Below are 17,670 nucleotides of genomic sequence, written 5' to 3' on the forward strand. Positions count from 1 at the left end.
CATCTGATAACCATCCCGTGTATCCGATCCCCCCTCCATGTATCCGATAACCCTTCTGTGTATCCAGTCCCCCCTCCACATATCCGATAACTCCCCCTTGTATCCAATCCTCCCGTCTCTCTGATAGCCCTCCCGTGTATCCATATCCCCATATGTATTTCTGATAGCCCCTCGTGCAGGTTTTGCTTCTGCAGCCATAACGTCAAGCCGTAAACCCAATGCCAAATACCATGCTGCTGTATGCCCACTGTTCCGCCGTATATCCACTGTGCTGCTGAATACTCACCGTGCTGCCATATATCTACTGGGCCGTGTGCCCACCAAGCCGTATACCAACCAGGCCATATACCCACCAAGTTGTATACCAACCAGGCTGTATACTTACCGTGCCGCCGTATATCCACTGGGCCGTGTGCCCACCGAGCCAATATACCCAGCAGGTCGTATACCCACCGTGCTAGCAATCTGGGCAATGCCAGTGAGCGATTCGCTTGGATACGTCGGCGAGGACGCCGCCTGCTGCACTCGGGCCCGTGCGCCGCCATTTTCCATTTCTGGATATTTATTAGGAATGAATGCAGTATGAACACCGCCCTAAAAAGCTGCAGCGTCTCCTTCGATTTTCTCATAAAAAAATGATGGAAATGGTGCAGCGAGCGTCCGCCATGATCACAGGCAGGCGGAGAGGAGCCCCAAGGATGATGGAGGATGAGGGTCGCCTCAGGCAGTTACACAATCAGGGTGACTACACACAAACAGACAAAGGAGCCCGGAAATGGGAGGCTCCCTCACCCCACAGCCCGGCTGCTGCCCAGTAAACACCCTCCTATGACCAGGGCCGGCCATTAACACTCTCCATCCTGAAAGAAGACCCCAAAACCCGGCGGCGCCCCCTCACAGCCCCCACAGTGTGTGTACGCAATCTACGCACACTACACATCTTCGTGAATAGCGCTGCTGCACTGCGGCTGTGCTGCGCCTCAACTCACCCCACTAGCACGAACACGCCCCCTGCTCTCTGATTGGCCTTCCTCCCCCCACCGGCCACGTCCTTCATCAGTCCTCGCAGTGTGACTGGCCGGACCGCTAATATTTTCACCACCCTGCAGTCAGAGATCAGGTTAGGCTGAGCTCGTTGATAAAGTTTGTCCAGTGTGCTTCCCCGGGATTCGCTGAGTGATAGCCGAGGTGTCGGCATCGCGGCTGCTGCTCCGTACACGGGACCCGGCCGCTCCCCTTTTCCCCCGTTCCCTCTGACCCGTTTTTTTTTTCTCTGGGATACGCTCCACACCGCATCAGGAAACTGCCGGGCTCTAGGAGAGGTGAGAAGCAGCGGCTCTCCGCCTAAGATGGCGGACACTGAGAAAATGGCGGCGGCTGGATGGGGATGGCGGGGCCTGGGCTGTGGACGGGGGGGTCCGTCTATCTGTATCTCCTCACATCACTGCTGTAATGGCTGGGGATAAGGGTGGATGTCAGACAAAGGGACAGCGGGGCCCAGCATCCCCCCGGCTATGGGGCCCCGGCATTGGCCCTTTGTCTCCAGATGTGCACCCCCTATATCCGGCAACATATGGTGTAATCCAGGGTGTAAAGGTGCTCCCCCATATATTACCTGGACCCCCCTGTATAAGGCATCATGGTATAATCCAGGGTGTAAAGGTGCCCCCCCCATATATTACCTGGACCCCCCTGTATAAGGCATCATGGTATAATCCAGGGTGTAAAGGTGCTCCCCCATATATTACCTGGACCCCCCTGTATAAGGCATCATGGTATAATCCAGGGTGTAAAGGTGCCCCCCCCCCATATATTACCTGGACCCCCCTGTATGAGGCATCATGGTATAATCCAGGGTGTAAAGGTGCTCCCCCCCCCATATATTACCTGGACCACCCCCCCCCCCTGTATATGGCATCATGGTATAATCCAGGGTGTAAAGGTGCTTCCCCCCCCCCCATATATTACCTGGACCCCCCCCCCCTGTATAAGGCATCATGGTATAATCCAGGGTGTAAAGGTGCCCCCCCCCATATATTACCTGGACCCCCCCCCCCCCCATATATTACCTGGAACCCCCCCCCCCTGTATAAGGCATCATGGTATAATCCAGGGTGTAAAGGTGCCCCCCCCCATATATTACCTGGAACCCCCCCGCCTGTATAAGGCATCATGGTATAATCCAGGGTGTAAAGGTGCTCCCCCATATATACAGGGGGGTCCAGGTAATAAGGCATTATATGGTATAATCTATGGTGCAAAGGTGCTCCCCCCATATATTACCTGGACCCCCCTGTATGAGGCATCATGGTATAATCCAGGGTGTAAAGGTGCTCCCCCCATATATTACCTGGACACCCCCCCCCCCCCCCCCCCTGTATAAGGCATCATGGTATAATCCAGGGTGTAAAGGTGCCCCCCCCATATATACTGGGGGGTCCAGGTAATAAGGCATTATATGGTATAATCTATGGTGCAAAGGTGCTCCCCCCATATATTACCTGGACCCCCCCTGTATAAGGCATCATGGTATTATCCAGGGTGTAAAGGTGCTCCCCCCCCATATATTACCTGGACCCCCCTGTATGAGGCATCATATGGTATAATCCATGGTGTAAAGGTGCTCCCCCATATATTACCTGGACCCCCCTGTATAAGGCATCATATGGTATAATCCAGGGTGTAAAGGTGCTCCCCCCATATATTACCTGGACCCCCCTGTATAAGGCATCATGGTTTAATCCAGGGTGTAAAGGTGCTCCCCCCATATATTACCTGGACTCCCCCTGTATAAGGCATCATATGGTATAATCCAGTGTGTAAAGGTGCTCCCCCCCCATATATTACCTGCACGCCCTGTATAAGGCATCGTTTAGTAGAAGTGTAATGGTGCTTCCCCCCCCCCATATATTACCTGGACCCCCTATATAAGAAGTCATGTGGTATAATCCAGGGTGTAATGATGCACCCCCCTCATATATTACCTGAATACCACCTTAGCCCATATAAGGCATCATGGGGTATAATGTTCCCTGGACCCCCTATATAAGGCATCATATGGTATAATCCAGGGTGTAATGGTGCTCACCATATATTACCTGGATCCCCTATATAAGAAGTCATGTTATATAATCCAGGGTGTAATGATGCCCCCCCATATATTACCTTGACCCGCCTGTATAAGGCTTCATATGGTATAATCCAGGGTGTAATGATGCACCCCCTCATATATTACCTGAATACCACCTTAACCCATATAAGGCATCATGGGGTATAATGTTCCCTGGACCCCCTATATAAGGCATCATATGGTGAAATGGGGGCCCCCCCACAATATAAGGCTTCATGTGGTATAATGGGTCCCACACACGATATATTACTTGGACTCCCCCTATATAAGTCTTCATGTGGTATAATACTACACCCTATCTTTTTCTTTGTGCCCCACCCCATATTGTATATAATCATGGCTGATTACACCTGTACCCACCCTATATAATGCCATCATGTAGTATAGTCGTGCCCTCCATATATTATGATCATCCCTATAACTGGTCTGACACCCCCTGTATCTGATCCTGGCCCTATAGCTGATTACATGCGTATACACCCATTATGCGTATCAGGGCGTCGGAGTCGGTGCTCATTTTGGTGGAGTTGGAGTCGGTATAAAATGGACCGACTCCGACTCCTAAAATATAGAATAAATTGGGTACAGTAATTCAATGCAGAATGTGCTGAATATTTTTTCATAGGAATTTGGGAAAGTTATGAAATGTCCTATAAATGGCTGTTATATTCCTGATCTAAGGCTACATTCACACACAGCGTTTTTGCTGCGTTTTTTGAGGATACGTTTTTCAGCTGCAAAAGCTGATCATCTTTTTAAAAAACTGCATCACCTGAAAGGTTTTTGAGCTCATAGATAATGTTTTCAATAGCAAAAGCAGATTAGAAATCTGCTCTATCTATATATCCATTTATCCATATCTGTCTATCCATATCGTATCTGTACCAAAAAGAATGAAAACCGGGTAGTACACCAATATATATTCTGTTCTATCTAAATATCTTGATTATTGGATCATAAAAATGATTTAATGTCTGATGTTCACATTGTACTACAATAAATTTTTCACTTAAATATAAGCAATATGTGTGGGAGTCGTGGAGTCGGTGTATACATCCATTATGCGTATACATCCATTATGCGTATACATCCATTATGCGTATACATCCATTATGCGTATACATCCATTATGCGTATACATCCATTATGCGTATACATCCATTATGCGTATACATATATCTGATGGCAATATATCCAGACTCCTCATCGATTATATTCATACCCCCGCCCACTCTATTACAGCCGTCCACTATATTCATGATCACTAGTCATGTATCCACCTCTCCCCCGTCCACTATATTCACCATGATCACTAGTCGTGTATCCACCTCTCCCCATCCACTATATTCACCATGATCACTAGTCGTGTATCCACCTCTCCCCATCCACTATATTCACCATGATCACTAGTCGTGTATCCACCTCTCCCCATCCACTATATTCACCATGATCACTAGTCATGTATCCACCTCTCCCCCCATCCATTATATTCACCATGATCACTAGTCGTGTATACACCTCTCCCCCCATCCATTATATTCACCATGATCACTAGTCGTGTATCCACCTCTCCCCCGTCCACTATATTCACCATGATCACTAGTCATGTATCCACCTCTCCCCCCATCCATTATATTCACCATGATCACTATTCATGTATCCACCTCTCCCCCATCCATTATATTCACCATGATCACTAGTCGTGTATCCACCTCTCCCCCATCCATTATATTCACCATGATCACTAGCCGTGTATCCACCTCTCCCCCCCCATCCATTATATTCACCATGATCACTAGCCGTGTATCCACCTCCCCCATCCATTATATTCACCATGATCACTAGTCGTGTATCCACCTCCCCCATCCATTATATTCACCATGATCACTAGTCGTGTATCCACCTCTCCCCCATCCATTATATTCACCATGATCACTATTCATGTATCCACCTCTCCCCCATCCATTATATTCACCATGATCACTAGTCGTGTATCCACCTCTCCCCCATCCATTATATTCACCATGATCACTAGCCGTGTATCCACCTCTCCCCCCCCATCCATTATATTCACCATGATCACTAGCCGTGTATCCACCTCTCCCCCCCCCCATCCATTATATTCACCATGATCACTAGCCGTGTATCCACCTCCCCCATCCATTATATTCACCATGATCACTAGTCGTGTATCCACCTCCCCCATCCATTATATTCACCATGATCACTAGTCGTGTATCCACCTCTCCCCCCATCCATTATATTCACCATGATCACTAGTCGTGTATCCACCTCTCCCCCCCATCCATTATATTCACCATGATCACTAGTCGTGTATCCATCTCTCCCCCATACATTATATTCACCATGATCACTAGTCGTGTATCCACCTCTCCCCCATACATTATATTCACCATGATCACTAGTCGTGTATCCACCTCTCCCCCCATCCATTATATTCACCATGATCACTAGTCGTGTATCCACCTCTCACCCCATCCATTATATTCACCATGATCACTAGTCGTGTATCCCTCTCCCCCCATCCATTATATTCACCATGATCACTAGTCGTGTATCCACCTCTCCCCCATACATTATATTCACCATGATCACTAGTCGTGTATCCACCTCTCCGTCCATTATATTCACCATGATCACTAGCCGTGTATCCACCTCTCGCCCCCATCCATTATATTCACCATGATCACTAGTCGTGTATCCACCCCCCATCCACTATATTCATCATGATCACTAGTCGTGTATCCACCTCCCCCCATACATTATATTCACCATGATCACTAGTCGTGTATACACCTCTCCCCCCATCCATTATATTCACCATGATCACTAGCCGTGTATCCACCTCTCACCCCATCCACTATTCACCATGATCACTAGTCGTGTATCCACCTCTCCGTCCATTATATTCACCATGATCACTAGCCGTGTATCCACCTCTCCCCCCATCCATTATATTCACCATGATCACTAGTCGTGTATCCACCTCCCCCCATCCACTATATTCATCATGATCACTAGTCGTGTATACACCTCTCCCCCATCCATTATATTCACCATGATCACTAGTCCTGTATCCACCTCTCCCCCATCCATTATATTCACCATGATCACTAGTCGTGTATACACCTCTCACCCCATCCATTATATTCACCATGATCACTAGTCGTGTATCCACCCCCCCATCCACTATATTCATCATGATCACTAGTCATGTATCCACCTCCCCCCCATACACTATATTCACCATGATCACTAGTCGTGTTTACACCTCTCCCCCATCCACTATATTCACCATGATCACTAGTCGTGTATCCACCTCCCCCCCCATACATTATATTCACCATGATCACTAGCCGTGTATCCACCTCTCCGTCCATTATATTCACCATGATCACTAGCCGTGTATCCACCTCCCCCCCCATCCATTATATTCACCATGATCACTAGTCGTGTATCCACCCCCCCATCCACTATATTCATCATGATCACTAGTCATGTATCCACCTCCCCCCCATACATTATATTCACCATGATCACTAGTAGTGTATACACCTCTCCCCCCATCCACTATATTCACCATGATCACTAGCCGTGTATCCACCTCTCACCCCATCCACTATATTCACCATGATCACTAGTCGTGTATCCACCTCTCCGTCCATTATATTCACCATGATCACTAGCCGTGTATCCACCTCCCCCCCCATCCACTATATTCATCATGATCACTAGTCGTGTATCCACCTCTCCCCCATCCATTATATTCACCATGATCACTAGTCGTGTATACACCTCTCCCCCCATCCATTATATTCACCATGATCACTAGTCGTGTGTCCACCTTCCCCCCCCATCCACTATATTCATCATGATCACTAGTCGTGTATCCACCTCTCCCCCATACATTATATTCACCATGACCACTAGTCGTGTATACACCTCTCCCCCCATCCATTATATTCACCATGATCACTAGTCGTGTGTCCACCTTCCCCCCCATCCACTATATTCATCATGATCCCTAGCCGTGTATCCACCTCTCCCCCCCCATCCATTATATTCACCATGATCACTAGTCGTGTATCCACCCCCCCATCCACTATATTCATCATGATCACTAGTCATGTATCCACCCCCCCCATACATTATATTCACCATGATCACTAGTCGTGTATACACCTCTCCCCCCATCCATTATATTCACCATGATCACTAGCCGTGTATCCACCTCTCACCCCATCCACTATATTCACCATGATCACTAGTCGTGTATCCACCTCTCCGTCCATTATATTCACCATGATCACTAGCCGTGTATCCACCTCCCCCCCATCCACTATATTCATCATGATCACTAGTCGTGTATCCACCTCTCCCCCATCCATTATATTCACCATGATCACTAGTCGTGTCCACCTTCCCCCCCATCCACTATATTCATCATGATCACTAGTCGTGTATCCACCTCTCCCCCATACATTATATTCACCATGATCACTAGTCGTGTATACACCTCTCCCCCCATCCATTATATTCACCATGATCACTAGTCGTGTATCCACCTCTCCCCCATACATTATATTCACCATGATCAGTAGTCGTGTATCCACCTCTCACCCCATCCATTATATTCACCATGATCACTAGTCGTGTATCCACCTCTCCCCCATACATTATATTCACCATGATCACTAGTCGTGTATACACCTCTCCCCCCATCCATTATATTCACCATGATCACTAGTCGTGTATCCACCTCCCCCCCATCCACTATATTCATCATGATCACTAGTCGTGTATACACCTCTCCCCCATCCATTATATTCACCATGATCACTAGTCGTGTATCCACCTCTCCCCCATACATTATATTCACCATGATCACTAGTCGTTTATCCACCTCTCACCCCATCCATTATATTCACCATGATCACTAGTCGTGTATCCACCTCTCCCCCATCCATTATATTCACCATGATCACTAGCCGTGTATCCACCTCTCACCCCATCCACTATATTCACCATGATCACTAGTCGTGTATCCACCTCTCCGTCCATTATATTCACCATGATCACTAGCCGTGTATCCACCTCCCCCCCATCCACTATATTCATCATGATCACTAGTCGTGTATCCACCTCTCCCCCATACATTATATTCACCATGATCACTAGTCGTGTATACACCTCTCCCCCCATCCATTATATTCACCATGATCACTAGTCGTGTATCCACCTCTCCCCCATACATTATATTCACCATGATCAGTAGTCGTGTATCCACCTCTCACCCCATCCATTATATTCACCATGATCACTAGTCGTGTATCCACCTCTCCCCCATACATTATATTCACCATGATCACTAGTCGTGTATACACCTCCCCCCCCATCCATTATATTCACCATGATCACTAGTCGTGTATCCACCTCTCCCCCATCCATTATATTCACCATGATCACTAGTCGTGTATCCACCTCCCCCCCATCCACTATATTCATCATGATCACTAGTCGTGTATCCACCTCTCCCCCATACATTATATTCACCATGATCACTAGTCGTGTATACACCTCTCCCCCATCCATTATATTCACCATGATCACTAGTCGTGTATCCACCTCTCCCCCATCCATTATATTCACCATGATCACTAGTCGTGTATCCACCTCCCCCCATCCACTATATTAATCATGATCACTAGTCGTGTATCCACCTCTCCCCCATACATTATATTCACCATGATCACTAGTCGTGTATACACCTCTCCCCCCATCCATTATATTCACCATGATCACTAGTCGTGTATCCACCTCTCCCCCATACATTATATTCACCATGATCACTAGTCGTTTATCCACCTCTCACCCCATCCATTATATTCACCATGATCACTAGTCGTGTATCCACCTCTCACCCCATCCACTATATTCACCATGATCACTAGTCGTGTATCCACCTCTCCGTCCATTATATTCACCATGATCACTAGTCGTGTATCCACCCCCCCCCCCCCCCATCCACTATTTTCATCATGATCACTAGTCGTGTATCCACCTCTCCCTCGTCCATTCACGGTTACCAAGGTTTTGTCCCTTAGACAATTTTAAGTGTTCGTGATAGATTTTTTTTTTTCATGCTGATTTCAGAAATGACTTCAGATTTTTCCTATCACGTAAGGTTTTTGAGAAGGATACGAAACATTATATTCTGTTGTTCTAAAAACTCGTATGAACTTTATCTGAAGCAGTATATTCTGAATTTTCCACTGAAAGAACATAAATCGCTGATGTACACATATGCAAGCACTTATTATGCGAATTCCGCTCAGGCGCAGTGAATCATTCGGCTGACTGTGTACGAAGCATACCACATCTCCTGGGCAGGGGAGGAAGCAAAAGACAATACTGACATTACAGCAGGGGATCACAGAGGGAGGATTCATTTTTTGAGGTAAAATATTTCACTGACTGTTTTTAAACAATATTTTACCTCACAAAATGAATCCTCTGTGATCAGTATTGTCTTTTGCTTCCTCCCCTGCCCAGGAGCTGTGAGCACATGAGGGAGAGAGATTTTCAATGCTGCAAAGCCTGCCCCATCATGACATTACCACCCTCCCGATGCGATAGCATCGGGCTTCAATATAGTTACTATCATATGCGATTCGCCTAAATACTTTGCATTGTAAGAACTGAAGATTTATTTTGAAATGTCACATCGGTGTCTCAACAGCAGTGATAGTTTCTGCTACGTATGTGGAGAATATACAATGAAAGCACAAAAGAAGAAAATCACTCCACTTGTTAAGAAAGCATATGAACTATACTTTGAATGTTCAATTGGAGATCAGGACAAACAGTGGGCACCTCATATGCTGTGCATCTTGTTCTAGAAGCCTTAGAGCATGGCTGAATGGATCACGACCTTCAATGCCATTCGCTGTCCCAATGATATGGAGAGAGCAGAGAGATCATGTAACAGATTGCTACTTCTGCCTTACAAATGTAACAGGATATTCAGCAAAGAGCAAGAAATCAATAGAATATCCTAATCTTCCTTCAGCCATAAGACCAGTGCCACACGATGAAAGTCTTTGTGTTCCAAAGCCGCCCAAAGTATGGACAATGGAGGACAACAAAGAAGAACTAACAATGTCAGTTGAAAATGAAACTGCTGCAGACCCAGACTTTGAGCCTTTGACATCTGCCAAGCTGATCTGAGTGACTTGGGCAGAGATTTGAAATTGTCAGAGGCAGGCAGAATTATTGGGATCAAGGCTACAAGAACGGAATCTCTTATTACCAGGAACAAGAGTTTGTTTTTCGCAGTCGTCACGAAGACCTTAAGCAATTTTTCAACCATGTCGACAGTTTAACCTTTTGCAGCGACGTCTTGGGGTTGTTTGGTGCTCTTGGATGCGAACATGACCTGAAGGAATGGCAACAGTTCATTGACTCATCCGTTTTAAGTGTGAAGGCTGTTTTACTACCCAACAGAAATATCTATCCTTCTATACCTATTGGACATGCCATACACATGAAAGAAACGTATGAGAATATGGAGTTACTGTTGACCCACATTAATTGTAGAAATTATAACAAACATATGTGGTGATCTAAAAGTTGTTGCACTTCTTCTTGGACTGCAGCTTGGATATACCAAGTATTGTTTTATTTGTGAGTGGGACAGTCGTGTACCAGAAATGCTTTATTTCAGAAAGGACTGACCACTCCGCAAAAACCTGGTTGCTGGACAGGAGAATGTTAAACATCCTCTCGTTGATCCAGCAAAGATATTACTCCCTCCTTTGCATATTAAACTTGGGCTTATGAAGAATTTTGTCCAAGCAATGAACAAAGAATTGGAAGCCTTTTCTTGCTTGTGACAAATTTCCAAGAATAAGTGATTCAAAGATTAAAGAAGGTATTTTTTATTGGCCCACAGATCAGAGATATAATGACTGTATCTTTAGTCTTTTGCAAGGTGCTGAACAAGTGGCATGGAGAGCCTTTAAAGATGTGACCTTCAACTTCCTTGGCAACAGCAAGGCACTGAACTTTGAACAACTCGTGGACAACATGCTCACAGCATATCATTTGCTGAAATGCAATATGTCACTAAAAATGCATTTTCTACATTCTCACTTGGACTTTTTTTTTTTCCAGCCGATTGTGTTAGTGATGAACACGGTGAAAGATTTCACCAAGACATTGATGGAGGAAAGGTACCAGGGAAAGTGGAGTACGTCAATTCTGGCCGACTATTGCTGGAATCTTATTCGAGAAGCATCTGACACGGATTATAAACGAAAGTCTGCAAAACACTTTTCAACAATTGCTTTGGCTACTGACATCGATACACATGTATGTAGTGTCTAGGACGTCTGTTATGAATGGGTCACCGAGGAGGAAAGAAAAACAAAACAAGCTAAGCCACAGAAAACCAGAGAAGTTGGTAACTATGCAGATTGCAGATCCCTGATCTTACCACACAACTAGCAGCCGTGGAGCGTGCCTACAATGTTCCTAGACGCCTCGTCACGGCCGGAGGACTACATAAGCCTAATGCAAGAAAAGGGAATACTAACTGCCCCAGAGCAGACCCCAAAGGAATAGATAGCCCCCACACATGTATTGACGGTGAAACAAGATGAAGACACAAACACAGGCAGGAAAATAGGCTGAGCAAATGATGGGGCCCAAACTAACTAGACAGGAAAGGAAAGGCAAGTCACTGTCTGCAACCTGCAAGAAACCCTACAAAAATAATGTTCAACACTTCTGATAGCAAAATTAACCCTGAAGTCACTAGACTTCTCCCACTATATCAGCACTCTGGAATATTCTGAGATAGAGCAAAAAGACACCGAACTAGTAAGGGACAGAAAGCCAATTTGGCAAAATACTGATAAACAAGAGTGGAAATTCAGCTCAGCCCCCAGCTGGGGCTGGCAGACCACACAAAAAAACTGAATAAACCAACAAAATCAAGTGTGAACATTAGCAGAAAAACTTAGCTTTAGATGACTGGAACAGAGCTGAAAACCAAGAGCTGACAAGCCAGAAGGAATCACGAGCAACTGAACAAGGGCGTCAGCTGTCTTAAATCCAATCTGAGAATCCCAAGATCCAATCATCCCCATCCTCAGGTGGCAGATCTCCACTGATCAAACCAGCCGCACCACCTCCCGACACCATTGTCTGGTTCCCCTTCTGAACTCCCTCTGGTGAACTCACAACAGTACCCCCCCCCCCCCTTGAGGAGGGGGTCACCGAACCCTCATCCACGCCACCAGGCCGATTAGGATTGGTTCGTGCTTTTCACCGGGCCCATCTATTGGCATGAATATCTGAGGCAGAGACCCAAGGATTATCCTCCTTACCATAACCCTTCCATTTGACCAAATACTGGAGTCTCCGTCTAACCAAACAAGAATCCAATATTTTCTCTACCTCATATTCCACATTGCCTTCGACCAACATAGGGTCAGGAGGAGCCGCCACAGGAACTACTGGCTCAACAAACCTCTTCAACAGAGATTTGTGAAATACGTTATGGATCTTGAACGTAACTGGAAGAGCCAATCGAAAAGAAACAGGATTAAGAATCTCTCAATCTTATAAGGACCAATAAATCTTGGCTTAAATTTAGGAGATGCAACCTTCATAGGAATATTCTTAGACAACAACCAAACCATATCACCCACTTTAAACCGGGGACCAATGGTCCTATGCCGGTTGGAAAATCGCTGGGCCTTTTCCTGAGAGTGACAACTTATCCACCACTTGGTCCCATATCTGCTGCGTTCTCTCAACCACAGTGTCCACACCTGGGCAGGACGAAGATTCCACTTGCCCTGAAGAGAATCGAGGATGAAACCCAAAATTACAGAAAAAGGGTGACATCAAAGTGGCAGAACTAGCTCTATTCAGTGCGAATTTGGCCAAGGGCAAAAAAGAGACCCAATCATCCTGATCAGCAGATATAAAACTCCAAGGTCTGGTTTGTTCGCTCAGTCTGCCCATTGGTCTGGGGATCAAACGCAGAGGAGAAGGATAACTGAATTCCCAGATTGGAACAAAAGGCTTTCCAGAATCTGGAAACAAACTGGACTCCTCTGTCGGACACAATGTTCTCAGGAATCCCATGTAACCGAACCACCTGTTGTAAAAACAAGGGCATCAACTCAGCAGAAGATGGCAACTTTGGGAGTGGTACAAGATGGACCATCTTCGAAAATCTATCACAAATCTCCCAGATAACAGTCCTTCTCTGAGAGATGGGAAGATCAGAAATAAAATCCATTGAGATATGGGTCCATGGCTTCTTGGGCACCGGCAAGGGCATCAGCAACCCACTAGAACGAGAACAGGGTTTAGACCGAGAACAAGTCCCACAGGACTGTACAAAATTCCTGACGTCACGAGATAAGGCGGGCCACCAAAAGGACCGACTCACCAAATCTCTGGTACCAAAAATACCTGGATGACCAGCCAATGCGGAGCAATGAATTTCAGACTTCACTCTTTCTCCACTGGTCAGGAACATACAATTTTCCCATAGGGCAACACTCAGGTTTATCCTTCTGAAATTCCTCCAGGGCGTGTCTCAAATCTGGCGAAATGGCAGAGAGAACTACCCCCTCACCTAGGATGGTAGTAGGCTCAGTCGCACTAAGAGAATCGGCAAAGAAACTCCTAGAAAGAGCGTCTGCCTTAACATTCTTAGTGCCCGGAAGAAAAGAGACCACAAAATTAAAACGCGTGAAAAACAAGGCCCATCTAGCCTGTCTAGGATTCAAGCGTTTGGCCGACTCCAGATAAATCAAATTCTTGTGATCGTTGAGGACCACAACTTGATGTCTAGCTCCCTCCAACCAATGTCTCCACTCCAAATGCCCACTTCATGGCCAACAGTTCCCGATTCCCCGCATCATAGTTGCGTTCAGATGGGGAGAACTTTCGAGAAAAGAAGGCCCAGGGATTCATCTTAGAAGTCACAGGGTCTTTTTGGGACAAAACAGCTCCTGCACCAATCTCAGCAGCATCTACCTCCACCTGAATTGGAAGTGAGACATCAGGTTGCCGTAAAACTGGAGCTGAAGTAAACCTCCGCTTAAGCTCCTGAAATGCTGAGACAGCCTCAGGAGACCAATTCAGCACAATAGACAATACCAGAAAAATTACCTAGAAATTAGCAAAACACAAACTTCTGGAGGGCCTTCAAAGAAGTAGGCTGAACCCAATCATAAATGGCCTGTACCTTGGCCGGGTTCATTTCAATAGTCGATGGAGAGAAGATAAATCCCAAAAATGAAATCCTCTGTACACCAAAGAGGCATTTCGATCCCTTAACAAACAGGGAATTCTCTCTCAAAATCCAGAACACAGTCCGGACGTGTTCCACATGAGAATCCCAATCACTAGAAAAGATCAAAATAACATCCAGATAGATGGATCAAAAACTTATCCACAAAGTCATGGAAAATATCGTTCATAAAGGGCTGGAAGACAGAAGGGGCATTAGTGAGCCCAAAAGGCGTCACCAGGTACTCAAAATGTCCAAACGCTGTCTTCCGTTCATCCCTGTGGTTGATGCGAATAAGATTATACGCCCCCCTGAGGTCAAGCTTAGTAAACCAGCAGGCACTCTTGACTCTGGAGAATAAATCAGACATCAGAGGTAACGGGTACTGATATTTAACCGTCATCTTGTTAAGGGAACGATAATCAATACACTGTCTTAATGAACCATCTTTCTTGGCCGCAAAAAAAAAACAGCACCTAAAGGTGATGAGGATGGTCTAATATGACCCTTCTCCAATGACTCCTTAATATAGGATCGAATAGCATCATGTTCGGGTACTGATAAGTTGAAAAGCCGACCCTTGGGAAATTTACACCCAGGCATCAACTCAATTGCACAGTCATAACTCCTATGAGGAGGCAAAGACGCAGACTTGCTCTCACTACATACATCAGAAAAATCGGCCAGATAATCAGGAATATCATGAGACTGAGGAGAGGTGGAGAAAACAGGAGCGTCCCTAAGAACACACTGACAACCCCAACTCACCACAGAGACAGATTTCCAATCCAAAACTGGATTATGAGTCTGCAACCAAGGAAAACCCAGAACAATAGTATCATGCAAATTATGCAGCACCAGAAATTTACAATTTTCTTGGTGGTCTGGGGCAACCCGCATCGTCACCTGGGTCCAACACTGAGATTTATTCTCTGCCAAAGGAGTAGCATCAATACCCCTCAAAGGAATAGGCGTCCGCAGCGGCGTCATGGAAAAACCGCAACGTTTAGCAAAGTCCAAATCCATCAGATTCAATGCTGCTCCTGAATCCACAAAAGCCTTTGTGGAAAATGTGGACAAGGAACAGATCAGAGTAATTGCCAAAAGAAACTTAGGTTGTATACTGCCCACAGCAAATGTGTGTGCAAAACGTTTCTCTCGTTTTGGGCAGACAAATAGTATGAGAGACGTCTCCACCGAAAAAACACAGCTTATTACGCCTTCTAAATGCCTGACGTTGTGCCCTAGACCAAACTATCACATTGCATAGGTTCAGACATTTGTCCCAAAGGTGGCAGCGCCTCTCTTGTGGTTTTGCGTTCACGTAAACGCCGATCAATTTGAATGACTAATGACATAGAATCGTCAAGACCAGAGGGAACAGGAAATCCCACCATAGTATCTTAAGGTTTCTGACAAACCCTTCCGAAAGAGAGCTGCCAATGCACTATCATTCCATGTAGTAAGGACCGCCCACTTTCGGAATTTTTGACAGTATAACTGCAGAATCCTGACCCTGGTTCAATGCCAATAGGGGTTTCTCAGCTTGATCAACAGCATTAGGTTTGTCATACAACAACCCCAAGGCTTGAAAAAATGCATCCACATTAGTCAGAATAGGATCTTCAGGTGTCAAAGAAAACGCCCAATCCTGGGGATCGCCGCGCAGCAAGGAGATGACAATTTTAACCTGCTGCGGAGAGCTCCCCAATGAGTTAGGCTTCAAGGCAAGAAATTTACAATTATTAAAAGTCAAAAATTTAGACCGATCCCCAAAAAACACATCAGGAGTAGGGATCTTTGGTTCAGCAGCATGTGAATGAGCGAGATAGGTGGAAATTCCCCGCACTTCAGCAGTGAGCTGCTCCACACGATCAGACAATTGCTTAATCTCCATTAAGAAGAAAAAAATCCTCCTACGGCCCCAGAGACATAGAGGAAAAAATATACACCAAAAAAATTTACTTTTTTTTTTTTTTTTTTTCCTTCCTGCTTTTGAGTACCCTAGAATCTGTGGTATGGCTGGTGATTCTGTTATGAATGGGTCACCGAGGATGAAAACAAAACAAGCTAAGCCACAGAAAACCAGATAAGTTGGTAACTATGCAGATCCCTGATCTTACCACACAACTAGCAGTAGCCGAGGAGCGTGCCTGCGATGTTCCTAGACGCCTCGTCACGGCCGGAGGACTGCATAAGCCTAAAGCAAGAAAAGGGAAAACTAACTGCCCCAGAGGAGACCCCAAAAGAATAGCCCCCACACATGTATTGATGGTGAAAAAAGATGAAGGCACAAACACAGGCAGGAAAATGGGCTGAGCAAACTGGGGCCCAAACTAACTAGACAGGAAAGGCAAGTCACTGTCTGCAACCTGCAAAAAACCCTACAAAAATAATGTTCAACTCTTCTGATGGCAAAATTAACCCTGAAGTCACTAGACTTCTCCCACTATATCAGCACTCTGGAATATTCTGAGACAGAGCAAAAAGAGACCGAACTAGTAAGGGACAAAAAGCCAATTGGCAAAATACTGATAAATAAAGAGTGGAAATTCAGCTTTAGGTGACTGGAACAGAGCTGAAAACCAAGCGCTGACAAGCCAGAAGGAATCACCAGCAACTGAATAGGGCGTCGGCTGTCTTAAATCCAATCTGAGAATCCTGAGATCCAATCATCATCCTCATTCTCGGGTGGCATATCTCCACCGATCAAACCAGCCGCACCACCTCCCGACACCACCAGAGGGAGTTCAGAAGGGGAACCCGAGAATGAACTCACAACAGACGTCATAATGTAGACTATAAACTGTTCCTTAAAAACCTTACGTGATAGTCTTTTGGAGCACGTGTGTCTTTTGGAGCACATATACCCCCCCCCAAATCCATTAGTCACCATGATCGCTAGTTATAGATCAGCCCCCCCCCCCCCCCCCCCCCCCCCGTTCATTATTTATTCACTATGATCCCTGGTTACAGTTGAAACCAGAGGATTCCATACACGATATAAAAGACGCATCTGCATGTTTTTATCAGTATCTGACACACAATGAAATTAAACCTTTCCTGTTTTCGGTCCATAACGATTACCATAATTTCCCAAATGCCAGAAAAATGAGAGACTGTTTGAAGGCATTTTTATTACTTACTACAAAGTCAAAAGTTCCCATACACTAAGATTACTATGCCTTTAAACAATTCTGGAGTG

At 45.7% G+C, this 17,670-nt stretch overlaps 1 protein-coding gene and 1 long non-coding RNA gene across 2 annotated transcripts in view; one reads left to right on the top strand and one right to left on the bottom strand.

Annotated features, from left to right (window-relative positions):
* Positions 1 to 1,090: 1,090 nt before the first annotated feature.
* The window catches only part of EIF4G2 (eukaryotic translation initiation factor 4 gamma 2), a 42,996-nt gene continuing 26,416 nt past the window's right edge, over positions 1,091 to 17,670 (top strand). The window contains exon 1 of the mRNA XM_073578385.1: positions 1,091 to 1,322. The gene's annotated coding sequence lies outside the window, so the exon portion shown is untranslated. The remainder of the gene's footprint in view (positions 1,323 to 17,670) is intronic.
* LOC141092330 (uncharacterized) lies at positions 7,809 to 8,243 on the bottom strand. Its single transcript, XR_012232770.1, has 3 exons — positions 8,152 to 8,243; positions 8,007 to 8,103; positions 7,809 to 7,910 (listed from the first exon to the last, which is right to left on the bottom strand). It is a non-coding gene; the product is annotated as an uncharacterized lncRNA (long non-coding RNA).

The sequence above is a fragment of the Dendrobates tinctorius genome, unplaced genomic scaffold (genome assembly GCF_039654945.1).
Source record: "Dendrobates tinctorius isolate UK_male_01 unplaced genomic scaffold, ASM3965494v1 ptg000059l, whole genome shotgun sequence".
Lineage (NCBI taxonomy): Eukaryota > Metazoa > Chordata > Amphibia > Anura > Dendrobatidae > Dendrobates > Dendrobates tinctorius.